The sequence below is a fragment of the Sus scrofa genome, chromosome 6 (assembly GCF_000003025.6).
Source record: "Sus scrofa isolate TJ Tabasco breed Duroc chromosome 6, Sscrofa11.1, whole genome shotgun sequence".
Taxonomy (NCBI): domain Eukaryota; kingdom Metazoa; phylum Chordata; class Mammalia; order Artiodactyla; family Suidae; genus Sus; species Sus scrofa.
The window spans coordinates 23,348,146-23,375,011 of record NC_010448.4 but is presented as its reverse complement, the minus strand read 5'-3'; the positions used below and the strand labels follow the sequence as shown (position 1 = coordinate 23,375,011).

General features: G+C 39.7%; 1 protein-coding gene across 3 annotated transcripts in view; it reads left to right on the top strand.

The window, feature by feature from the left end:
- CDH8 (cadherin 8) overlaps positions 1-26,866 on the top strand; it is a 721,537-nt gene that overhangs the window by 269,490 nt on the left and 425,181 nt on the right. For all 3 annotated transcript variants that reach the window (XM_021093979.1, XM_021093977.1, XM_021093978.1), the window contains one exon: positions 21,253-21,372. The gene's annotated coding sequence lies outside the window, so the exon portion shown is untranslated. The remainder of the gene's footprint in view (positions 1-21,252; positions 21,373-26,866) is intronic.

Sequence of the window (26,866 nt, the reverse complement as noted above, 5' to 3'; positions counted from 1 at the left end):
AGAGCAACACATTCAGTAGAAATCCTACATCAGATTTTGAATTGTGAGCTTTTCCACAGCAAGCTATGTGCAAGTACAGTACTTTCTTATGATGCTGGGCAGTGGCAGAGAGCTGATCACGAGGGCAAACAACCATTCAGACGCACACAACCATTCTGTTTTTCACTTATGGCACAGTATCCAATAAATTGTGAGATAGTCAATATTTTTGTACAAAAAAGGCTCAGCATCAGATGTTTTTGCCAAATGTAGGCTAACATAAGCGTTCTGAGCACATTTAAGGTAGGTGAGGCTAAGCTATGATGTTTGGCAGGTTAGGTATATTAAAAGCATTTTCGGCTTAGGATATTTCAACTTAAGTTTATTGGAACGTAACTCAACTCCATCATGAGTCAAGGAAGATCTGTATGCTTTCTTTTCTTTCTTGAGGGCCTGGTTTAACAGATGTCACTCTGTTTTCCAATCTAACATACATATTGCTAAAATATTTAAATAAATACTACACCCAAATTATATAGCTTATGGGAAATTTAATTTGCAGGAAAGATGGATAGATAGATTTTTTTTTTTTACCCTTTTTGGAAAATCCATGCCTAGGTATCTTACACATGTTCTTGAGCACTACTGAGCCACTTAAATTCACTGAAAGTTTGTATTACACATTATTGTGCAATATTCATTCATTTATTCATAACTAATAATATCCATCATTGGTTCTGAGAAATTTAATCTATGAAACCCTTTTTCCTTATTATTACTATCATTAGCACATTCAGTTATTTGATTCAAGAAAGGTACTAAACTATTCTTACCTTCGTGTATTTTGTGAAAATATATAAAATGCCGTGAAATATAGAGATAATAGCATAAGTTAAATTTGCGGCCAAAAAAGTAAGATTTTTAGAAAATAAATAATTGGAAGTTGCTTGATTATGAGATAGCTTGCATATGCAATGGATAGCTTGTAGTAAAAAATAAAAATCTATTATTAAAGGCATTGGGGGGTGACAAAGTTCAACATTCAGAAAAGTGGTTTTACAGAAGACCTTTCACTTTCCTTTTGTACTGTGTTTCTTATCACTCCAGATAGTTTAAGCTATCTTTATAATGTGTGTAGATGTCTCTTTATAAGCTGTCAACCTGTGTTTGCATGTTTGTTTAAAGAGAATTAAATAAAATAACTTTGAGTTGCACTACACTTTGAATCTATAATATTAAGACTGTAGGTTAATTCTATATGACAAGAAGTCGCAAATGGAACAAATGCTTTTTTTGTTGTTGTTGTTGAAAGTACTCTAAACTAACTAGAGAGAAGGAACTCTTAGATCCAAAGAGCCATACTGCACTTGAAAACAAGTAGAACCTGTTTTTGCTCATCATACAGATTTCATTTTTGCTCACTGTTCATGATAATTTGAAGATTTTGTTCCTATTTAAGTAATTCTGAGGTGACAAAAAAGAACATCCTCGTTGCATATGAATGCTTTTCCTCATTGCAGACATCAGTTTCTAATTCAGGAAACTGACAATGTTGACATCCCCAGATTCTGTATCAAGCCTGACTCTCAAAGAAACTGACCCCAGAAATGATAGATAGTGTGGATTTGCTTTTGAGATACTACTAGGTCATCATTATTTTTTAGGTCATCATTTTCTTTTAATAATAATTTTTATTTTTTCCATTATAGCTGGTTTACAGTGTTGTGTCAGTTTTCTACTGTACAGCAAGGTGACCCAGTCACACGTACATGTATACATGCTTTTTTCTCATATTATCATGCTCCATCATAAGTAACGAGATATAATTCCCAGTGCTATATAGCAGGATCTCACTGCTTATCCATTCCAAAGGCCGTAGTTTGCTCATTCTTAAAATATGACCTTTAGAAGTGTGGTGTATGCAAAAATATCTTGGAACAGGTATTGGGACATAAGGGTTTTCATCCCAGCTCTGCCACTGATAAGCCTCATAATGTTAGATATCTTAATTAATTCTGCCAATCCTCATTTAAAAACTGAGAGGACTTTAAATTGTCTTTCTCATTATAAATTATAAATTTTAATGAGAGATAAGTAAGTTGCTCTTAAAATGAATCTTAACAATAATTATAGCCAATGCACAGCAAAAACATTCTCACCAAACAAAAGGCTCTGTGAAGTCTTCAAATCTTGATTTGTTTTTTCCTTTTTGAAATGTGGAGTGAGTTATGATGGCCACTTGGCATACTTGAAGCCCTTCAAATTGTCAATTCTTTGCTCTTTCCAAAGCTCTGGAGATCTGTTTTTCTCTGAAATGTTTGTTTCTCTCAATTTGTAGCTCTCTGTAGGGTCCCACACTCAGAGCATAAAATAAAAAAATACAAAGAAAAGTGAATAATCTTACCCCAAATTTATTACAAATAGCAATTTAGAAGACTCATTATCACAGTATGACACATAAAAAAGAAGGCTCATAATCAAAGAATGTGAAAAAAATGTAGAAAATATGTGGGTGCATATCTATCCAGCTCTTTCAGCAACATCTGAATGCATGATGTACTGTTCATGCGTGAATCAATAAATACATTTCTGTACTCATTTAAAAGTGTTATTGAAATTAGACTATAGTGATAAATACTAACCGAAATTAATTCATTAGAAATAAAATGTACTCAGCCTCTTCTGCCATTTACTGAAAATGAAGATGCTCAAATTGGTTGAAATTCATAATTTTCGTTTCATACATTTATCAGGGTTTTAAAAGACAAAAGTATGAGAAGGGGGAGTCCCCAGGCTTCAAGAGACTATAACATCTCCCTGAATTTGGTTTCCTGCAATTCAAATGAAAAGGGAAAATTGCCCCTTAATATACATGTGCTGCTGAGTTGGTCAAATCGAGCCAATTCTAATTTTTAGGGTTGTTGAACTCATCGGGGAGGACCTGAGCAGACACATCAAATTCAGAGTTACTCTATGCTTCATTTTCAGTGGGATCCAAGAGGTGCCTCGGTCTCTATTTTTGACCTCCTCATCCAGGGTCCGAATGCTCTTTTACCCTCTAGTTGGTGCCTGTGGCATCTCACTCAGGCAGTCCCTGCTTCCTCAGTAACACAATATGAGATTCCAGCCCTTCCAGCTCTGAGCTATGGCCTCTCAGGCCAGAGCATGGCTGACCTTTGACTGCAGCTTCTCTAAGGAAAATGGGAAGCTGTGGAGGGCAGTTACGCCATGGAGGATTCAGTTTATTCCACGGTGGAAGGAGCCACACAGGGAAACGAGAGAGAACTGGGAGAAGCAGGCAGGAGAGACTGTGAAGAGAGATATGTTGACTGGAGAGGTAGAAGATTGCTGAGGAAGGTTTACCAAGTTATGCTAAGGTTTCTCGGCGTTGGCACTGTTGACACTTAGGGGCAAGAGGGTCTCATCTATAGGTGCACAGTGTTGTTGGGAGTGTGTGTTCCTGTTGCAGGTCGTTTAGCAGCATCCCTGGCCTCTACCCACTAGATGCCAGTAGCACTCCTCCCAAGATGTACAAATAGAAAACATTTCCAGGCATTGCCAAATGTTCCCCACTGTGGGATGGGGGTTGGGGAAAAGGGTGGCAGAGTCTTTGCTTATTTAGAAATCTCCTGTGGTTCATCACCTCCTTCCTTGGTTTGGATTAACTGCTTTCTATGTTACCTGTTAATAACCATGCTTCTTCTTTAGAAGGCTTCCCTTACTCTCTGCGAGATTTAGATGCCCTCCTTGACATGCTTTGTTAATTCCCTATTCATATTTCAGTCAACAAAAAATGCATTGGACACCTATTGTATACTACGCATGTCCCAGAGATATGGTAGTGACTAAAATTGACACGATTCCTGTCCTGATTCAGCTTTCATGTTTGACGAGGAAGCAGACAAAGTGTCTAGTCATAAATGAGTACGAAATGTGTGGTTTCTAGGAAGGAATTAAAGAGGGTGATGTGATAGGACTACTACTTAGGAATTAAAGAAATAATTTAACTTGAATGGGCATGAGAGCTGACAGTTGAGCAGAGACATATGGAAAGGAGTTACAAGAGCCAGGCTGAGGAAGCAGCCAGGGCAAGAGCCCTGGTGTGGGAACAAGCTGGACTTTAAGAACTGCAGGAAGGCCAGTGGTGATAGTATTGGGAGGTGGGGGAAAGGTGGATCTTAGATGAGCCAGAAGAGGTAGTCATGGACTAGCTGATGCAGAGTCCAATAAACCATGTGAAAGCCTTTGCTTATATTTCAGATCTCTATCATAGCCCCTTCCTTCCTTCCTTCCTTCCTTCCTTCCTTCCTTCCTTCCTTCCTTTCTTTCTTTCTTTCTTTCTATCTTTTTGCCTTTTCTAGGGCTGCTCCCACGGCATATGGAGGTTCCCATGCTAGGGGTCTATTTGGAGCTGTAGCCGCTGGTCTATGCCAGAGCCACAGCAACGTGGGATCCGAGCTGCACCTACAACTTACACCACAGCTCACGGCAACGCCAGATCCTTAATCCACTGAGCGAGGCCGGGGATGGAACCTGCAACCTCATGGTTCCTAGTTGGATTTGTTAACCAGTCAGCCATGATGGGAACTCCCTATCATAGCTCTTAATGTACTATCTCTACTTGTCAAGAGCCATGGTCTGTTTATCTATTATTCATGTAGCCTTAAGCAATTCATTCCATTTTTTAAAAAAACAAAAAAGCTGTAAAATGGGTAAGGACAGATGCCTTAAGTATTGTTGTAAGAATCCAATAAAATATTGTGATACTGATAAGAGTTAGTTAATGAAATCGTAGTCACAGCATACATGCATTATTATCTCTTAATCCATGTAGCAATATGTTTTATTCCTACTTCAAGGAAGGAGGTAAGACCCTTGGACTCAATGTTGAAGGCAGAGTAAGAGATTGTTGGTGCAGAATACATGATGGAGAGGACAAAACACCCCAGAAAATGGAAGCAGTATATACAAAGCACAGTTATCAGAAATCCCAGAGTAGAGGGATTAGCCTTTAGATATGTATGGTTGGAGGGTGTGGTGCAGGGAACAGGAGGAGAAAAACCTGGATTAATAGATTCTTAATTTATGTGGGTTATTCAGGCTTGTTCAAAGTAATTTTGCTTCTTTGAACCTCAGTTTCCTTTTGTATGAAAAGGGGGCACTAACACTGCTTTCATAGCATTATTGTAAGGGAAACATAAAATAACCTTTTTGCACAGAGCCCAACACAAAGTAAGTTTTTAAAATATTAGGTATAGGAGTTCCCGTCGTGGCACAGTGGAAACGAATCCGATTAGGAACCATGAGATTGTGGGTTTGATCCCTGGCCTCACTCAGTGGGTTAAGGATCCTGCATTGCTGTGAGCTGTGGTGTAGGTTACCGACGAGGCTCAGATCTGGTGTTGCTGTGGCTGTGGTGTAGGCCCGGCGGCTATAGCTCCACTTCCACCCCTAGCCTTGGGAACTTCCATATGCCGTGGGTGCAGCCCTAAAAAGACAAAAAAGACCAAAAAAAAAAAAAATTAGGTATAAAACATCCACCGCTCTAATTAGTGTACTAGTTCTAATCTCATTTCCATTGATAAGCTGCTGTACTCTTTTCCAAATCTTTGTCATTCTACATTTTGATGAATGACCTGAATGAGAACACATCAAATTTTTAGAAGACCAGAGTTAGAATGGATTGTTAATATACCAAGCAACCAAAATCATATCTTGATAGCCAGAAGTGATTAAAGATAACATACATAAATGAATAGTCCTAAACTCACATTCAGAAAAAAAAGTGTCTATTTGAGATGAGACAGATGTGCATAGATAGCCATTCATATGGACTATCAAAGGCCATTTCTACATGAATACATACTCAATATGTGATAAGAATGTGATATATTTTCCAAAAATGCAGATGCAGTGCTATTTTAGTGGCATTTTAGTAGCATTCATGGAGGTATGTGTCTGATATAAGAAACTAATTATCTCATTTCAGTAAAACCAAAGAAACATACTGTCGTGACAGAAAGTGGTTGATACATATAGATTGTTTGAATGATTGCCTCTTTGAAACGAATGGCTAAAGTGATCGGTATATTAATATTGCACATCTAACTCTAGTTAGTGTCCATTTAGAATGAAAGGTATGAAGGATTCCCTGAAAGATGTGAAAAGCAGTGCCTGAAAGGAATAGAATTCGCAATATTGACCTCCCTCTTCTCTTTTGATTCCTGTAATTCCACTAGTGTTAAGGAGGCCAGTAGACCGGTTGGCAGATCTTTTCAAGGAAGTTGACCCTGAATAGCTTGCTTTTGACATATGGCCAATGGAAAAGTCAGGCTGTAATTTATCTGGGGAGTCTGGTTGAAATGTGTAATGATGGGCATGACATGTACTCAGCAAGAGTGGCACGAACCCGTACAGGGGAATTGGAACGCTTACAAAGGGGACGCTCCAAAAAGAGGGTGCAGAGAAAAGCACAGCCTTCATCTGAAATATACTCTTCACGAATTTCAAGAGACTGGAACATGTTTTAAGGAAATCTGGGCTTGCTTTCAAAAACAGGATCCATTTATAGTTTGAGGGGAAAGCTACAGGAGGCTAAGGGATGCTGGCCGAGATGTCCTTTGAAATCCTTGATTTTTCCGAATCTGAAGCTCTAAGTCAAATTCAGACCCTGCCAACTGCTTGAACCATGACTAGAGTTAAAAGGTTTTTTTTTTTTTTTTAAATAAATCCTTGAAAAATGTAACTGCAGCTTAATGACTTGAATTCTCCATCATTAATAATGGAGGCTGGGTTGGGTAATCCTTGTGATGCTACTCAGTTTCACTCATTGGTACAAACCTGCATGTATTCTCATTGTTTTGGAAAACTTTTACTCATAGACAAATAACGATCAAATGATTTGTGTAAGAAAGTCTCATGGAGCCATGACAATGTTCACTTGCTTTGCATTCTTGGGATGGATATGACCCTCTGTAGCCATGAAATTTTGTAAGAGCACATGAAAACTCTTAAGAAGCAGATGAACACAGGATTATGGATAGAATTCTATGGTAAAAAAGAGAGCACTGATTGAGGACAAATGAACCATTGGCAGTATCATATCTGGATTTAAGAGATAGATATAGCCCTTCAGTCTTCCAGTTCTTTTTTTTCTTTTTTCTTTTGCTTTTTAGAGCCACACCCACGGCATATGGAGATTCCCAGGCCTGGGGTCAAATCAGAGCTACAGCTGCCAGCCTAAGCCAGAGCCACAGCAACACCAAGATCTGAGCCATGTCTACGACCTATGCTACAGCTCCTGGCAATACCGGTTCCTTAACCCCACTGAGCAAGGCCAGTGATCAAGCCTGCAACTTCGTGGTTCCTAGTCGGATTTGTTTCCACTGCGCCACGACAGGAACTCCAGTCTTCCAGTTCTTATAGTGAATTCATTTGGCAGGCTTTCTCTACTATAGAATTCCCTCATTCATCACCCATCACTCATTTTTAAGATAATTGGCTCTTGCTCTCAATTTCAGAAAGAAATTCCAACAAAACTGGTTTTGCAAAGATCTACTTCCTCAGCTCTTTTTCACGTGTGAATGCCCCTTGCCCATGCCCATGTTCACGTTTACCCTTTTTTATAGCATTCTCTATAATAAGCTCTATAGCCTAAGTTATCCTATAACAACCTCCAAATGTTATTTGTTCAACACAATAAAATGTATTTCACACTCAACTGTAAATGTTCCATGAATACCAGCATGGGGCTGTGCCTAACACTGTCAGCAAGGGACCCTGGCTCTTCGGGGCTATGCCTTGTTATAGTTGCACCATCTGTGACTCTAGCTCCTTCTCAGTAACTAAGGCAAAGGAAGAAAAAGTAGAGATTTGTGCAAAGGCTGATCAAAACCTCTTTCTAGAAGTGATAAGAATCAATTATATTCACATCTCATGGCTTGGAACCCACCCACCATCATGCTGTAATGGAGCCATTGTTAAAACTCTCACTTATGATGAACTGAGATGAGCAAGAACAGTTATCCAACCATTTAAAAGGTTTGGGGAAAATAATAACCTTAAGGAAGGTAGGACCGTAGGACTGCTGTTAGGAAAAGGATCACCGAATAAGACAATGATAGGCTGAGGGTGAGGAATCAGCAATGAAAGGCTAAATGTGGGAGCCAAGCCATTGGATTAGAAAAAAAAACCCAGTCTTCCCTCCTGTGTTTCTCCTTTACTCTTACACCACTACCCCACTCAAAGAATTTCTGACAGCAGATGTGTGGGTTTTTTTTTTTTTTTTCCCCAAACAAGCAATTCCATGACACCAGCAGAGTATCCTACAATTGAACTCAATCCCGCAAGTTAAGGGCTCAGTCCCCTAAGACTGACCCCTACTTCACATACCATTTGAAAGTAATAGGTCCCCAGGTTTCCCACAACTTCTTCCAATTTGGCTACGAATAGGGAGTTCCCATGACTCCCTCCCCTTTAGATTTGACTATCTGCTGGAACAGCTCACAGAACTCAGGGAAACACTCAAGTTTGCCAGTTTATGAAACTGGGCTAAAGGATACAGATGGACAGCCATGAAGAGATATACAGAATGGGGTCTGGGTGGGGAGGGGGTGTCCTGACCGTGTGACTGGAATCTTCTGCCTTTGTGGAATTGGGTTACATCACACTCCTGGTACGTGGATGTGTTCACCAACCAGGAAGTTCTCCAAACTCCATACTATTGGGGTTTTATCAAGTCTCCCTCACTTTGATCAATTATTAACTCTATTTGTAGCCCTTCTTCCCTCTTGGGAGAACAGAAAGTGAGGCTTAAAATTCCAAACCTCTTCTAACCATAGTTTGGTTTTTCTGGTGACTAAACCCATCTAGGAGCCATCCAGGAGTCCACCTAGAATAGAACAAAATATGTTCCTAGTGCTCTTATATTTATGAAATTACAAGAGTTTTAGGAGCTCTGCTAGGAACTGGGGACAGAGACCAATCTATATCTACACAGATAAAGATATTTCTTTTCTCTATTATCTCATAGCCAGTGACGCGCCATGGCAGTGTGTAAAGAGACTCTTGTTTCCTAAATGCTGAGGACATAAAAATCTGAAATTTAAGCCTTGAGACCATTTATAGGAGAACTTCAACTGCAGAGAAAGTTGAATGCTTCATGTAAGCCAGACCAGTGCCTGGCCCTAATTAAGAAGGAGAATAAAACCAAAGATGTGAATTTCTGAGTCATCCATGTAAAAGTTTTGAATCCTAGATCTTTTTTAATATCCCTGGATCTAGAAATTTACTCTTAGTGTATCTTTTCAATCATTTTCTTTGAAGGCCTCCAACTATTGCCCTAAGGTGAAATCATTGGCAGGATTAAGATTCACTGCTCGCTTTCAGCCATGTGTCTCAGACTCATCTATTGCTGTCTCATCTCTTGGAACCCCCTTCTCCAAATTTAAGAAGTTGACAACAGAGCAGTTATGGCCTGGGAAGGGCATGATGACTATCAGTAATACCCCCCTCGATATGAGGATTAGGGTCATGTGACTATACAAGGTACCTAATACCAGCAAAGGCCAAGGATGGGTGGACGCTAAAATGTGTGGTGGAGAGGGGAGGTGTTGAGTATCCGTTGTGGCCTCGGGATTAGCCACAGTAGGGAAATAAACCAACCAGAATCCTGCAGGAGCTGTTTCCAGAACTTATCATAGGACAGAATTAGATCTAATGGTGTAAGGGGTGTCTCCATCCCTTTACTCCCCACTTTCCACTTTCAGGCCTGAGTCACACGTTCTTAAAGCTGCCGAGATAGTTGGTAACTGAAGGTTCTCACGTGAGTCATTCTTCAAGGCTTTTCCCTCATAAGAAGAGAGCTGGTTTACACAAACACATCCGTCTCTCCCTGGGACATGCCACTTAAAGTATTAGTTGAGGAGACATGCATATCTTGAAAGAAAACAGTTATGGAGACTAATGACATCTCCACTGATACCCTTTGAATTATAGTGACTGGGTTTATTATTCAAGGTTTCTCATTACTCACCCTTACCTAGTTCACTCACCCACAGGTTTTGAGCCAAAGCATATTTCCTAATACATTTTTATACACCAGTCTCCACCTCCGTTCATTTGGAAGGAAAACCTGACCTAAGACATCAATATCTACAATAAGAGCCATGGAGAAAAAGTGCAGGTTTCCATGAAAGTGTAGAGTCTAAGATTACATTGAAATCGGAGGGCAAGAAAACATACATGTGCAAGAGGTGATTCGGCTCCAATCTGGAGGATGTACCTAAGTGTGGTCCCTGCTGAAGAGGCTGGGGTGAAGGACAGGGGGGAGGAGAAGAGTGCTCTCTCCGGAAGGAAACCCACGTGTCACAGTGTGAAAGCACAGTGACAGGAGACATAAGACATGAAGAGGCAGAGCAGCTGGACCACAGAACGGAACCAAGGATGGAGAGGTAAGAGTCTCGTACAGATCACCTGAAATAGAACGATCTTTATTCTAAGATTGTTGATGCAGTTGTGTAGATGGGGTCATAGGTGAGACATGATCGAATTCCCTTTGTGAAGGACCACTTCCGCCTTCAGTATGGAAGCCAAAGAAGGAACATACTGAAAATGGGGAGATGGAATACACAGCATTGGAAGTACAGATGGGCATCTATGAGAACATGAGGATCTCAAAGTAGTAGAAGATACCATGGAACAGAGTGGGGAAATATGTCAAATGGGAGGCTGTCAGGCAGCGGCAAGAGGAAGGGATTTTATAACAGAAAATATTTTCAAGCTTCTGATCAAGAGAGAGCCACCCTTATCTATATGGATAAAGTTTCTTAGGTTAAGTTGCAGAGGAAACAAAACTTTGAGAAGATGGGCAAGTCATGTTGGAGATTAAGGGCAGTGAAGGACTGAAGGCAGCAGGAGAGGGAGAGAGGGAATGTTAACTATCATGGAATCACAACACAGGCCTCAGCTGGTTCTAAAAACAGATCCGGAGCTGGGCTGGCCCTCAAGAGTCATCCCAAAATGAGGCATGGTGCCTGGGTATTTGTACTCTGATGCTGGTCACTCTTTGGATTTCAAGTTGTCCCCAGAGAGGAAGCATGCATTTGTGCATAGTCAAGTTTAATACCTAGCAAGGGAATCAGTTGCGAGCTATCAGCAGCCTGCACTCTGATGTTCAGCATCTGGGGAAATGAGTCTTTTGGCCCTTCACAGGAGAACTGGGCCATGCACTACAGCATCTATTAAGAAAGCAATTCTGCAGATAATCCTTGGGAAACTCCCTTGAGTTCTGCGCAGGTTCTTGTTGCTACTTGGCTTTCCAGAAGAGCTCACAAAGCCTTTGGTGAGTCAGCTTCCTCTCCTGTATTCCTTCTTGTTTAATTTGGAGACCATTACTCAGCTGCTTGTGCACACTCTAATAAATACATTTCTAGTTCCTAGGAAGGGAAGGCCATATTAGGTATCCAGTGGATGTGCCGTTCTCTTCTTTATTTAGACCTGGAGACCGAAGCCACCTCTTAATTCCCCTGTCCTTGTCTCTCTGCTTCTCCCACTACGGAAAAGTTTGCCAGCATCAAAGAGAGCAGTGGAACCAGCAGAGAGCTGACTTAGCCGTAAAGATTTCTCTGTGCTGTGGTACATGTGACCTTTTCCTTTTGCCGTCACTTAATTCTGCCCCCGGACTTGCCTCTAAGGTGCAGAGAGAGAGAACCAACTCTCTGCATTTCAGGAATGCCTTTCTTCTTAAATGATCACTGGAACAGACGGAAGATCCCTCCCAGACCCTGTGAAGTTACCCAGTGAGCTTCCAAATGCGCAAGAAGCCCAAGACAGGCCCTCCCAGGTTTCAGGGAACCTCTGTGCCTAGAAGGAAAATGCAAATACTCATGGCTAGTTAAAGGCGTCTGGAAAGTGAGTGGAGCTGAATTATCACTGATAGTAAGATGGGTTCATAAATATTTTATCCTCAAAGCCAGTCTATTGAATATTGATTAAAAACCTCAGTTTTGTAATCAGATCGCTCTGGTCTTCCATTTGACCTTCTCCAAGGCCCACCTGTGTTATTTTGAGCAGGTTAAACACAGTGAAGCTTAAATACACTGCTTGTATTTGTGCAGGAGGGTGGATATTAGGCAGCGTGTGCTACGTGTTCTGCCCACCCCCTCCTCTCTGCCAGCACGGTCTCCCTGCTGCAGTCGTGATTGGAGTAGTGATTGCTCCTAGCATAGCTGCATGTTTCTTCAGAGGTTTTCTCGTGGTGGATGACGTCTCTTGTAAGTGGCTAGGTGACTGCTCAGCCCCACCTCAGGCCAGCAATTGATTCCGTAGTGGACATAGGTTCCAATTCTGACCAAAGAATCATGAAACATGTTTCTCTGGGAAATTTTCTCTCATTAGGAAGAGCCAATCTTTTTCATCCTCTGCCTGTTGCTGTGTATCTATGTATTTCATGAAACATCTGTAGTTAACAACAAACTACTATATATGAAACAAACATTGAAGTTGTCAGAGAAGACAGGGAGAAAAAAGCCTATGATTTTTGATAACATAGGTGAGTCCCTAAATCAAACGTTCTGGAGAATTTTGTTTCCCAGTGGAAACACTGGATTTCCTGTTCTGTTAGTTAACACATGTCATTGTTCTTGAGTAAGTCGACTCAAGGTTTCTGTTCCTTGCAAGCGAAACCAGCTAACAGATATACAAGGTGTTTGTGGGTATGAGAGAGAGACAGACAGACAGAGAGGAAAGAAGGGGGAGGAGGGAATAGGTATCCTAGAATCTACTTTGATTCCTTAGTCCTGGCCCCTGAGGAAGTCTTAGCTACTCCTTGAAAACACTGGGCCACTTTCTTTTTCTTGAATTAAATTGAATTGAGTTTCATCAAAGAGAGCCTGAAAAACCAATATTGATTAATTCCCATTTCAAAGTGCTTAGAACAGCTACAGTTAAAAAAAAAAAAAGCAAAAAACACTCAATGACTATTAGCTATTTATAGCATTCTTAATTATCAAGATAATCATTATGTTCTTTCATCTTATCACTCTTTATGAAACCAAAGTGGTGGTTCTTAAAGCTAGTCTCACATGAGTATCACCTATAAAGCTTTTAAAAATTAATGCAGCCCAAATTTTCCACTTCCACTGTAATGGAGGAACTAATTTAGGTCTTCCATGTAAATGACTAGAAAACTAGACAAAACATAAACAACAACTCGTGTGAATGTGGTAAATATATGGTCCGTCTTTGTCCTTGGTTCCTGGCACATAACTCCTGAAATCCTTGGAATCTGTAGGGTGACAGAAGCATCTTTTGTTCTCATAAGGCCACTCTTGATGCCTCCTGGAGAACTTCTGGATAGGGGCTAGTTGCCATCGAAAACAAGGGAGGATTAGAGGGTTGGAACTTTCAGCCCTACCCCTGGGAGTCATTGCTGGAGATTGAGTTAATCACCAATGGCCTAAGATTTAATCAATCATGCCTACTTAATGTTGCGAGCCACACGGGAAGTCCAACCTACTTAATGAAATCTCCGTAAAAACTACTAAGCAATAGGGTTTAGAGAGCTTCTAGGTTACTGGGCTCCTGAAGGTGCTGGCAGGATGGCACACCCAGATAGAGTGTGGAAGCTCCGTGTAACTCTTCCCATACTTTCCATTTGGCTGCTCCTGACTGCATCCTTTATAAGAAACTGGTATTGTCAGTAAAGGGTCTTCCATGAGCCTTTAGCAAATAATCAACCCTGAGGAGAAAGTCATGGTATCTCTCGATTTATAGCTAGTTGGTCAAAAGTACAGGTGGCAACATGGGACTTGCAAGTGATGTCTGATCTGGGGGCAGTCTTGTGGGACTGGGCTCTGAGCCTGTGAGACCTGTGCTAATTCAGTAGGAAATGTCAGAATTGAACTGAATTGTACAGCATCCAGTTGGTATTTAGAGAGTTGGAGAATTGGTTGGCATGGGGCAGGGGGGTGGGGGGGACAAAAAACACACATTGGTGTTTGAAGTGTTGTGAGTAAAAACAGTTGAGCGAGACATTGTACAGCAGGCAGCATAGGGGTTACAACACCTGAGAAGAAGAAAATAAATGAGATGAACCTTATAATTTCCCTCCTTTCAGCCTCGAAGAAATTTTCAGACCCAGTACATGAGTAGGAACCCCAGAAATGTCAGGCAATATTCTTTTTTTTATTAGTCAGTGAATTTTATGACATTTATAGTTGTGCAATGATCATCACAACAATTTACAGCATGTCCATTCCAAACCCTCAGTGCATCCCCCCACCCCACAACCTGTCTCATTTGGAAACCGTAAGTTTTTCAAAGTCTGTGAATCACTATCTGTTCTGCAAAGAAGTTCATTGTGTCCTTTTTTTAGATTCCACATGTAAGTGATAGCACTGATGTTGGTATCTCACCGTCTGACTGACTTCACTTAGCATGATCATTTCTAGGTCCATCCATGTTGCTGCAAATGCCGTTGATTCTTTCCTTTTTATGGCTGAGTAATATTCTATTATGTATATCTACCACATCTTCTTTATCCACTCCTTTGTCGATGGACATGTAGGTTGTTTCCGTGTCTTGGCTGTTGTATAGAGTGCTGCAACGAACATTGGAGTACATGTGTCTTTACGCGTCGTGGTTTTCTCTGGGTAGATGCCCAGGAGTGGGATTGCTGGATCAAATGGTAGTTCTATGTTTAGTTTTCGGAGGAATCTCCATGCTGTTTTCCACAGTGGTTGCGCCAATTTACATTCCCACCAACAGTGTAGCAAGATTCCCTTTTCTCCACACCCTCTCCAGCACTTATGGTTTGTAGACTTTTTGATGATGGCCATTCTGGCCGGTGTAGGGTGGTAGCCAGGCAATATCCTTGAGATTAAAAAACAGATATTATGGAATTAAGGGAGTCCAAGGCAGTTACTCAATTCAGAGTGCTGGAAAGGATAAAGCTATGTAAGGAAAAAACTCTGGAAATCTACAAGAAGTCCCATGGGTCTGTTATTAACTACAAAGCTGCATGTGTGTAGTGGATAATTCCATAAACCCCTGCAAAAGAACTCTACCAGGGAGCTTTAAGATAAAAAGTTATCACTGTTCATTTACAAAAGACTTCTGAGTTCTAACCCATCAGAGTGGAGATCAATGGGTACCCAGATCATCCTAGAGGTGACAGATGGGTCACACGTTAGCAGTGATGCAAAACTGCCTCTAGAATAACTACTCTCCACCAACGCTAACAAAGTGTTTTTTAAAGGGAAGCAAGCCTGGGAAGTCTCAAACTGATCCACATGTAACTTAACGGCCAAACAAAATAAAATTTAGCATTTGTAAAAGAAGACAACAAATACCAAATTCTCATCAGTGAGATAGTCACAATACCCAATCCCTGCTAAAAATTATTAGGCAAATAATTTAGGGTTCTCAAGGCAATGTCACATGTCTACATTTGATACACCCAACTTCTCCAACAAAATAGACAACAAAGATCAACAAAACAAATAAAATGACAGAAATGTAAGTTGCCAGCACAACAGAAAGGTGGTGCACAACTGAAATTAAGTTACCGTAAGTTAAAAAATAAAGAACAAATTCTGGCCAGCTTTCTCTTTGCTTTCTCCCACAGGAATTTATAAATCCACATATGGTTTGGAGAAAAACGCTATTGAACAGACATTCGAGGATCCATGTTTAGTTGTTTTTTTTTTTTTTTTTTTTTTTTTCTAAAACCATATCAGAAAGAGATCCTCTGCTTGAAAATGCTTAAAACATGCAGGCAAATCAAAGCAAGGAGGAGGCTAAATATCTTTGTAGAGGGGAAAGCAGAAAAGAAATGGAGAGACACCTTTGAAAGTTCATGGTAAAGGGGGTAGGGAGAAATAAAAAAAAGTTGATGATTCTGCGAGATAAAGTAAAAGATATAAGAGATCACTCAACCTTTCCCCTATCCTTTCAAACAAAAATTTTTAAAAAGGAAAAGAAGCATAGTTTTCTACTCTGACAGAAGAGGGCACTCTTGAAGTAAGAATCTTACAAGCAATTAGAAACCATCAGGTCTGATCACATAGTAGCAGAGGGGTAAACATTCTTCAGCTACCGTGTGTGTATTTGTTGTATGTATGTGCAAGTCTCAAATAACAAAATCCTTTATAATTCAACCTTCAAAACTGAGTTAAAGAGGAATTTCCACTGTGGCTCAGTGGGTTAAGAATCCACCTGCTGTGGCTTAAATAACTGCAGAGTGGTGCAGGCGATCCCTGGCCCAAGGTATAGTTGGTTAAAGGATCTGGCACAGGTCATAGCTGGCTCGGATTCAATTCCTGGCCTAGGAACTTCTCTGTGCCCTGGGCGAGGCCATTGGGGGGAAAAATAGAAAAGAAAAAAACCTAAATTAAGTATTTAGGCATTTAGGGACATGAGGAAACAATTTGAAACAAAATTTTCAGGAGTAAAAATAGAAATGAAAGAAATAAGAATTGATGATCTCTGGGAAGAAAGAAAAAAAAAGACAAGGTTATATTAGAAATTATGACTAAATGACTAAGTGCTCAAGGAAGAAGATGTTTAAATGAGAATAGTAAAAGGGTGTTGAAGAAAACAGGGAAACAGCTAATGCAATGAAAATGCATTAAGTAAGTAAAACTGTGTGAGAAAAAAATGATTGAAATTGAAGACAGAAAAAAAACACCTGCACAATTGGAGTCCTTGCGGAAGCTAAGCTGTTGGAACGAAATTCATATTTAAACTGTTGTACAGGAACATTTTTTAATCAGATAATTTATGTAAGAAATCCTCAAAACAGTTAACTAAGGGGACAGTCCACTGCAGTGAGGAGGAGCTTGGTTTCTGGTCTCTTTCATCTTGAAAGCCAGTGACAGCAAGTCAAACCCTTCTCATCCCTAGGATCTCTCTTCTTTCCCTTTTTGTTGCATTTCTTCTGCCTTCCTCTTCTGCTCTTAAGGATTCATTTTATTACACTGGGCTCACCCACATAATCCAGGATAATCTCCTTATGTGTGTGTGTGTGTGTGTGTGTGTGTGTATATATATATATATATATATATATATAGTCTTTTTGCCATTTCTTGGGCCGCTCCCATGGCATATGGAGGTTCCCAGGCTAGGGGTCGAATCAGAGCTGTAGCCACCAGCCTACGCCAGAGCCACAGCAACGCGGGATCCAAGCCGCGTCTGCAACCTACACCACACCTCACGGCAACGCTGGATCCTTAACCCACTGAGCAAGGCCAGGGGTCAAACCCGCAACCTCATGATTCCTAGTCGGATTCGTTAACCACTGCGCCACGACAGGAACTCCAATCTCCCTGTTTTATAGTCAGCTGACTCATAACCTTAGTTCTATCTACAGTTTAGTAACTTTAATTCCCTTTACAAAGTCCGTTCACAGCAGTAGCAAGACTAGTATTTACGAATGTATTTTTTAGAGTGAAGTACAGGGTCTCCTTAGTTTCTGTCTACCACACTGCTTCACAGGGATCTTTTGGAAATTAAATGAAATGCTACATATAAAATGTTTTGTGTAGTGCCTGGAACATAGTAAAATTGCCATTTAAAAAAAAAAAAAGCATATATCATTTGCTGATTAATCAATAGCATGTCTTATGTTTGGGTATATTTGCCTCAGTTATCCTATAAAGACTAAACAAAGGGAATTCAAATTTTGAGGAAATGTGTATAGATTTAAATTATTGCTATCATTAGAGTAGTTAATTCTTATCAAGGTTTGAATAAAGCATGTTTTAGACTTCCAAGTTCAGATATGCCATTGTTAAAAAATTATTTCAGTTGAATAAGGAAGGCTACAGACCTAGGCTCTGCACTTTATTTGCATGTGACCCTGGACATGTTACTCTAGTCCTCTCAGCCCTCAGGGTTTTCACCTAGGAAATGGGTGTAGGAATACTTATCAACATCTTTTTTAAGGGTTAGAAAACTGCTATGATATCTGCTAAATGATAGATGCTCAGTAAACATGACTTCTCTCTCCCGTTAGTTAGCCCCATGTCTAACACAGGTTCTGAAATCAAGAGGAAGCAGTGTTATTTTTGGTTTAGTCCATGCTTTGTTTGCTAAGTCTGTAAAAGGTGCTAATGATTCTTACCTCATAGGGACATTGGTAAATTAAATTAGAAAGCTCCGTGATTTAGTGCTTAGTGGCTTTCCCCTTTAAAAAATGAAGAATTTTTAAAGCATTTCCAGACCTTTAGACTGACACATTTCCATCTCTCAGGTCACCCATTAAGTAACACCCGTGTTCCAATTACTGTAATAAGAGTGATTGTAAAACGCAATTCTGCTTGGAAACTGTGCAGTTAGCTGAATTCCCAGGAGCTGTGTCTTTACCCCTGGGGATTCACCTCCAGTGCTTTTGTTGGCAGCCTTTAGTAAGCCTTTAGCGGGCAGCATCTCAAAAGGCAGTGTCTTGCCCCTACTATTTATTAATATGTGTTATCTATATTTTTAAAAGGATGTTCTCTGTCTGTGTACTTGGTGATCAGTAACAATGTAGTAGACAAGGGCATGAAAGATTAGCTGGGATTTAAAGTAATTTGATGTTTGACAATGATAATGAAATGTGTACTGCATCGGAACTTTGCTTGTTAAACAGGAATAGTTTTTAATCGGGAAAGATTCATTCAGAAAACAATTGCAACACTGAACTCTAAAACCAACACACTGAAAGAGAAAGGAAAAAAACTGGTTACCTTATCTACTGAAACCTTTTACAACTTTGGAGAATATGTATATTCTCTCAGTGGCCCTAACCAACAAAGTGTCTGTGTGTGCATGTACGTGTGTATAATGGCACATGTATATTATTAGTAAAAGTGTGTACCTATAAGAAATGCCATGTACACCTATATGCATGATGTATATCAATGATGTATCATATGCAAGTTACATGAAGGAAGTGATATATAAAAATATAAATAGGAAGTTTGGGGTTAGTACATGCAACCTGTTACATTTAGAGTGGATAAGTAGTGAGTTCCTGCTGTAGAGCACAGGGAACTATATCCAGTCTCTTAGCATAGACTGTGATGTAAGATGATATAAGAAAGGCAATGAATTTATATGTATGACTGGGTCGCTTTGATGTACAGCAGAGATTGGCACACCATAGTAAACCAACTCTACGCTAACAAAAATTTGTAAAATGAAATAACATATATGGTTATGATATGTCTAAACTATATATAAGTACTATGTATATAACTTGTATGTGTGTATGCGCTTAATCAATGGTTGCTATTACTACCAGATAAGGACTTTTTCACATACTATTTCTAAGAGTAATTTCCCCGCGGGAAGGGACTGTAGAGAAGATGTGTGTGTGTGTGTTTATAACTGTATGTATGTGTATATATATTATAAATACTCATATTATGCAGTCATACATTATGTAATATATATTATATATACTCACACATCCCTATGTAACAGACATTTATAATTATTTCAATACAGAAGGGAAATATTGAGTATCTCTAGTTGGCCAATAAACTGCTCTCAGATAGACCCTAAGCTGCCCTTTAGAGACAGAAGACAAAAGAAGACATGGAAATGCATACAGACTCCAGCTAAATATGTGCTGGATGGTACAGTAGTTGCTTTCAAGTGAAATTACGTGTTTCCTCTCCCTTGGTTATCCTACCAAAACTATGAGAGAAATACGATCCTAATTCATTTGATTATACTAGTGATTTCCATTCTCTGCTTACTGCGTCAACATCTATGAACATTTCTGTGGTTCTTGCAGGTAGTAATTTAATTTTACTAACTCTCACAAGGAAAACACCAAAGAGGTATTTGTAATATGAACTAGGTTATCCAGTGCTCTTCATTTCAAAGTTTTTATTTCCTGTGAAACCCTGTTGGGTAGGTAATATTGATTCACTTTTAGATAGCAAGAGGTCTTTTTCCAAAGCATTTGAATAAAAAAAAAAAAGTTAGTTACTAGTCATTCTCCTTTTACTGGTAGATGTTGTCAAGGTAATTGAGTTTTATTGTATTTGAAGAGACCTGTGGGTAATGGTTAGGATAGTATACTTTACAGAGATTAGCAGGCAATAAACTGGCTTCTGCTTGGGCCTTGGAACCGAGGACATCCCTATTTAATCTAACAACCTGCTGTGTAGAAACTGTTTCCTGAGGTATTCTCACTTAAATGTGGCATCCAAGAAATGCCTTTTTGAAGTACAGCACGGTTGTGTTTTTCTGCAGTACCACTGCCTAAAATCCCTTCTCACAAGGGATGTGAAAGTCAACAAATGAGACTATCATGGGAAAAAAGGTCATATTTTAGAAAAAAAAAAATTCATGTGTTCAAAAACATGTCTTACAGATTCACAAACATAGAAAACAGACTTGTGGTTGCCAAGGGGGACGGGGAGGGAGTGGGGTGGACTAGGATTTGGGGGTTACTTGATGCAAATTATTGCATTTAGAGAGGTTAAGCAATGAGGTCCTACTGGATAGCACAGGGAAGTAGATCCAATCTCTTGTGATAGATCATGATGGAAGGTAATATGAGAAAAAGAATGTGTGTGTTGTGTGTGTGTGTGTGAGAGAGAGAGAGAGAGAGAGACTGGGTCACTTTGCTGTATAGCAGAAATTGACACAATATTGTAAATAAACTTTAACAGTTTTTTTTTTTTTTTTTTTTAAATAACCAAAAAGCATGCCCTAAACCAGTGCTGAGTCCATAGGGACAGGACTGAAAACATGAAAAAAATGTGGTTCTTTCCCTCAAGGAACCTGAAGTCTTAGAAAAGAAGTAGCATGTAAACAAGTCTTCCATTGTTTTTACAGCATTGACCACAGTGATGTATGGTGTTTGGTAATCACAATAAAAAGAGCAATCATTTAGTAAGCACATCCCCTGTGCCACACACTGAATTAAATATTTACAAATGCAGTCTCATTGGATGCTCACCCTAGCCTCAAGGTGTAGGCATACTTTGATCATTCTCATCTTCCTGGGGGGGTTACCTGGGATTCGAAGAGTTTGACGTGCCCGCCTGAAATTACTGTGGACGGGAGGTGGCTTCCTCAGGACTTGAGTCGTCTGACGGCAGCGCCAGGGTACCTCCTCACTGTGCTGTGTGGCTCAAAGAAGTGTAGGAGTAACTTATCTCAGTGGGTGATGGGGGCTCGTGGTGGCCGGCAGGGGATGGCATGCAAGGATTCACCGGAGAGTAAGCTATTAAACAAGGTGATTTTAAAATAAAACATTACGTGTTTTCCAAGCAGATGTGGACATGGGGGATTCCAGGACAAGGACAGAGCATGTCGACAGATGGAGTGGCAGGAGAAACCGTGCCTGGAAGAAGAGAGACAATTCCGCGTGACTGAAAATAAGCTGCAGAAGGAGTAAGTGGCCTTCTCTGATTCTGGAAAGATAGTCCATGTGACACAGCTAGAGCTTTTAGATTGCAAATTGTCTTTGGACACCGTGGAAGCGGTTCAAGCCAAAGAATTGTATGGCTGATCTAGGTTTCAGAAAGATGTCTCTTCGGAGGGAGAGAGGGGTTAGAGGAACAGAACCTTGAAAATGACCATCCTGAGAAAGAAGCTGTTGCAGAAAATGTCCAGGAGAGAAATCATGGACAGAGGCAGTGTAATGGGATAGAAGTGTCGGTTGAGATAAAGGAATACTTGATTGGCCATGAGTCACTTAGGAAGAGGAAGAGTTGAGGTGACTTCATTTTTCTGGTTCAGTTGATTGAGAGGTTGCAGAGTTGGTGCAGCATCATTGGAAGGCAGAGAGAAGAAGAGGAATGAGGATGTTTTACTTTATGTTGGACACTTGGTTATATCAAATTATGAGATTACTTCACCAGAGCAAAGAATGAAAGCTTTTAATCCATTGCATTCCCACATTAACAATGACTGAAGCCTCAGCATAGTAGTGTAACAACCCACACATTGGAACTATAACTGATAAGGCGCTTCTTACCCAAGGCCTCTCTTCTACTCAAGCTGAAGAGCTACATCTAAATCTATAAGTTTGTCTATCATATTGAATGCTTGAGGGAAACAGCAGCCAAACAACAGCAACAACAAACACCCTGAGAATACATTTTTATCTTCTCTTAGCACCTGGACCTTATGCGTGAATGAATTTCCTTTCTCAACATGACCTCTGTTGTTGAGAAAACTCTCTGTCCACTCCTAGTATCCTTCTGTTCACTACCTGAGTTCTGTTCCTTGCTCCTATCCATGTTAGTTCACTGGATAGTATTCTCCCTGCCACCAACAACTTCTTACACAATGATTTTCTAAAGTTTATTTGGCATTAGTCTACATACCGGCAGTCACCATATTTACTGGTTGACACATGATCTCTTTCAAATACGTATTACTTTCATCTAAAAAGCTTTTGCTGGGAGTTCCCATTGCAGCACAGCGGAAAGAAATCAGACTGGTATCCATGGGGATGCAGGTTTGCTCCCCAGCCTCACTCAATGGGTTAAGTATCCAGTGTTGCTGTGAGCTGTGGTGTAGGTTGCAGCCATGGCGCAGATCCCGCGTTGCTCTGGCTGTGGTATAGACCAGCAGCAGTAGCACCAATTCAACCCCTAGCCTGGTAACTTCCCTATGCCACAGGTGTGACCCTTTAAAGCAAAAATAAATAAATAAAATGGAAAACTTTTGTTGAGACGTTTTGGGAGTAGAAAACAGACTTCCTTAGGACTTAAAGATAAGAGTAGAGGATATGAATTATTGAGAATCCACTCTCTGCCAGGTACTGTGCTTCTATAATTCGCAGTAGGAGATTGGTATTAGTATCCATATTTTTAAGAAGTTATGATGTTTAATGATGTTAAATACTTGTTAAACATGCCCCACACTTCCCTGAGATTTAACCCAGTCTTGTGGGGAGATAAAATACTGCTGCCTTCAAGTGCTTCTCTCTGGGAAGATGCTTAAAAATCCCTGGAAGTGTTTCTAGCCCCTGCTTTTGGTACACATCGCAACATCTTCAAGGTGTTAGATCTCAACAGACGAAAGAACTGCCCAAGATGAAATAATCACTTTAGGACAGACATCCATTGTCCCGATTATTTTACTGATATATTCCCGCGTGATCATTTCTCTTGCTTTGAAAACAAAGGAGCGCATTCATGTTGTCCATTTTCATGACCCCTCACTGAAATTGCACATGTTTGTGCAAGAATTTTAAAGAGGACTTACACATGCTTGAAATGGTTCCTTCTCTTGTGTCGAGGGAAGAATGATCCTTCCATCATATATCAACTGCTTTGTCCTTTTTGATTGTATGGAATTTGGATATTGACATTAATACAGGGGCAGAGAAGTTGAAACAAAGCTAGCAACTCAGGTTATCCACATAATAAAATGCTGAGCCAGAAAGGAAAGGAAGAGAGACAAGAACTCTGTGCGTTGGACTTAATCACATTTTACATGTTTGGCATGTGAGAAGGGAAAGGTTTCAGTGTCAGGGAAACCTTGTGGGGAGATGGAAAAAGCACATTTTCAATAAGGTTTTAGAATCAGAGATGGTCACTTAATTGTCTTATTTTTCATGCCAGACTAATACGTCTTTGATTGATATTTTATTAAAATATGTCCACATATTTAGTGGGGTATATGAGCTATATTCATATTAGATAGAATAAAGAAATGAGAAAAACCCAACTCTAAAGGAAGAACTTGATTTTCAATTCAGATTCTACCCCATATCCTTTATGTGATATTAGAGAAGATATCTTAACCTCAGGGCCTTCATTTTCATTCACACACAAAAAAGAGAAAAGGGTATTTATTATCTTTCTTCTATATCCCAAAAACCAGCAATGTGAGAAATCCTGGCAAGGAACAGCCATGATAATGTTGATCATTTAAGCTAAGTAATTCAAGAATTTACCAACCTTATAAATACTACTTTTCTGAGGATGCAGCCAGAATTCAAAACTGCAGATTATAAATACTAGAATTACAAATTATTATGGTAATTCTGTTTTCGGAGAACTAAAATGTATTATATCACTGATATTACCTTTTGTTTTCAGATGCAATTTTAAATGTAATAATATGAGCTTTTCTGATAATTCTCTTAATTCTTTTTTTATTTTAAAATCAAACATATGGACAGCTGGCTTAAGTTCAGTGCATGTCCAGCTAACCCTAAGCATGTATGGCTTCTGCTATACATTTTAATACTGTCTATCTTGTTTTTAATTTCACTGCATTTTTTGACTCTCCACTTTATCAGTGCTATCTGTACTTTTCCCTGTGGTCCACTGTTTTTATAAAGCAGGCAAATTCAGTAAGTATTCAAATAGTTGCACAAACTGGGAGGCTACTGCTACCAGTAATGGCAGCAGGTAGACACACTAGGCAGGAAAATGAAATGGTTCATCACCTGATGAGCAAAAGCCAAACTTGGGGGTAAGAAGGGGAGTTCTGGGTTCCCACACATACAAAGTGTTTGAAAGTTAAAGCTATGCGAGTTAAAGGTGGGACTAAATTGGTGCATGCAGAGGAAATAAAGATTAGGAGACGAGATGAAGATTCTGCATGATAAGCTTTCCAAAAGGAGAAGCAAGTAGGGTCAGGAAAGTTTTCCAGAACAAAGAGAATATACCCTCAAAATTGCAAAGTTTCAGAAGCCCAGAGTAGAAGCCATTTCAACGTGAGGGAAATTATGAAGAAGGCGATGTAGGAGGAGGTTTTGATCTACACGTCAAGAAGTTTCAGTATACGAAAAAACTCGTTTGAGAGAAATAGGGATTTTCTGTGCAAACAGTAGAAAATGAGGTGTGTCTTGAAGTTAATTAAGGGAGAAAAACAGCCTGGGGGCCAGACAAGGAGGATTCCTGTGGACCTTAGCTTCCTTCCCTTTTCATTCAATTCTTTATCATCCATAGGAAAGTTTCCTAGAAGCAGAAACTTTGAATTGCTGTTTAATACTTGAATATTCTGTTACCTCTAGAATCAAAAGGCAATATGAGTGGATTCTAAGAAAAAAACACAAGGACACACACACAAAAAGCACTCTTTAGTCAAGCAGATTTTGGATAGTACTCCTCAGAATACCTCTAGGTTCTCACTTTCAAATTTCAAACTCTCTCTCTCCCACCACTCCACCCCTGCCAATTCTGGCTGATGTTTTGATGATTGGCTCAATCATTACAGAGGATCATTCTTCCTCTTTCCCAAACTGGTGATATGATAAGGAAATTTTGAGTCTTGTGTTGCTGGTAAGAAAAAGTGATACAGCCTATACCAACTATTTTTTTAAAAAATCATGAGAATACCAGTGTCTTATTATTAGAGAGGGAATTAAAAAAAAAAAAGAGGCACAGAAATGAAAATTCTTCTTTCTGTGTTCAATTTTGATACAACTGAAGATGGATGCAGTGGGAAATGTAATAAAAAATTATGTAAACTCTTTTGAGCCTTGAAAGATTAAATTTTTCAATATATCATCAATTGAACATGTTTAGATTATTGTCTATGAATTCCCTATTGTACATTTTTCCAAGTTGGAACTTTGTTGTTTCTCCGTTTGCATTTTCTTTTTAATTTTTGAATGGTGTGCCAAAGGGAAAAGCCTTGAGAAGAAAATCAATAAAGCCTCACATATAGTTTTGAACTACCCAAATGAATCCTGGGATTTTAAAAAAAGCCACTCAAGTTCTTTGATTATCATTTTTCTAATTTGTAATTTAAAAAACCAGGAATTTCCTGGTGGCTCAGTGGGTCAAGGATACGGTGTTGTCACTGTGTGGCTTGGGTTCAATACCTGGCCCAGGAAGATCCACACGCCACAGGCATAGCCAAAAAAATAAATAAATAAAGCTGAACGAAATATTTGTATATCATTGTAAGATGGAACACAATCTTATCTACCTTTATTAAGTTAAATATAGAAATTTTAACAAATATATTTATTCCTCAGCTAGTTATATCCCCAAGTAGTGAAATGCCTGCATTACGTCTCTCCAGTGTATTGCAGAATCTTAACCTCCCTAAGCCACAATTTTAGATTATTTTGTACATGCATGGAACTTTCTGTATCAGTGCACTGACAGGTAGTGTGTCCAAGCAGGCAATGTCCACAAATCTGGCATAGGAACTAATTCAATACAGTGGGTCCTGCCCTGGCCTTTCTCTCTGGTGGGTAACTAAGGTGCCTTTTCTCTTTTCCCACCTCAAGGCAGGAGCCGAGGGCCTCTGTTCAATTAGCTGCAGTAAACAGTGCCGATGTGCATCTGTGAACTCCACTTCTTTGCATCAGAACTTCCCTGTGACTCCTTTCGACTCAAGGGCAGCCACACTGTCCCCTCCTCCTAGGGGCAGGTCTCTTGAGCAACCCCCCTCATCAATGTCAACAGAATATGCAAGATTGAATGAAACTTTAGTTTCCCTTGGTGAGGGAGATAGACATTCACCAAAGAAGTTAGCTTTGGGTAAAGAGACTGGAGGAAATTCTGTTGTCTTCAGAAGGCCAGAGGCTTTGGCAGTTATTTTGTCTGTTCAGCCAAACATTGCCAAATAACACGTGTACAAGCAAACCATCTAGCTGTTTAAGGTCTAAAATAGCGTGCCAGCAGCTACATCTTCTGTTGTGTATGCCTTACTAGGAACTAGCTTTCACTGATAAGCTGACTAATATATAGTATAAATAGCTCTTTTTCACTTAGAATGGTTATTAAAGCTTCTTTTGTAGAATATTTTGAAATTGCAAAATTGACTCTGAGCATAAGTTCCCAGGAAAGCTGTACAACTTTATGGCTCCCTATGATCTTCAGAATAGAAAGCCAGGGTCACTAGAGCATAAAAGCATCATCAGAGACAATGATTTCATTTGATGTTTTGGAAAATTAATGCATGTCTG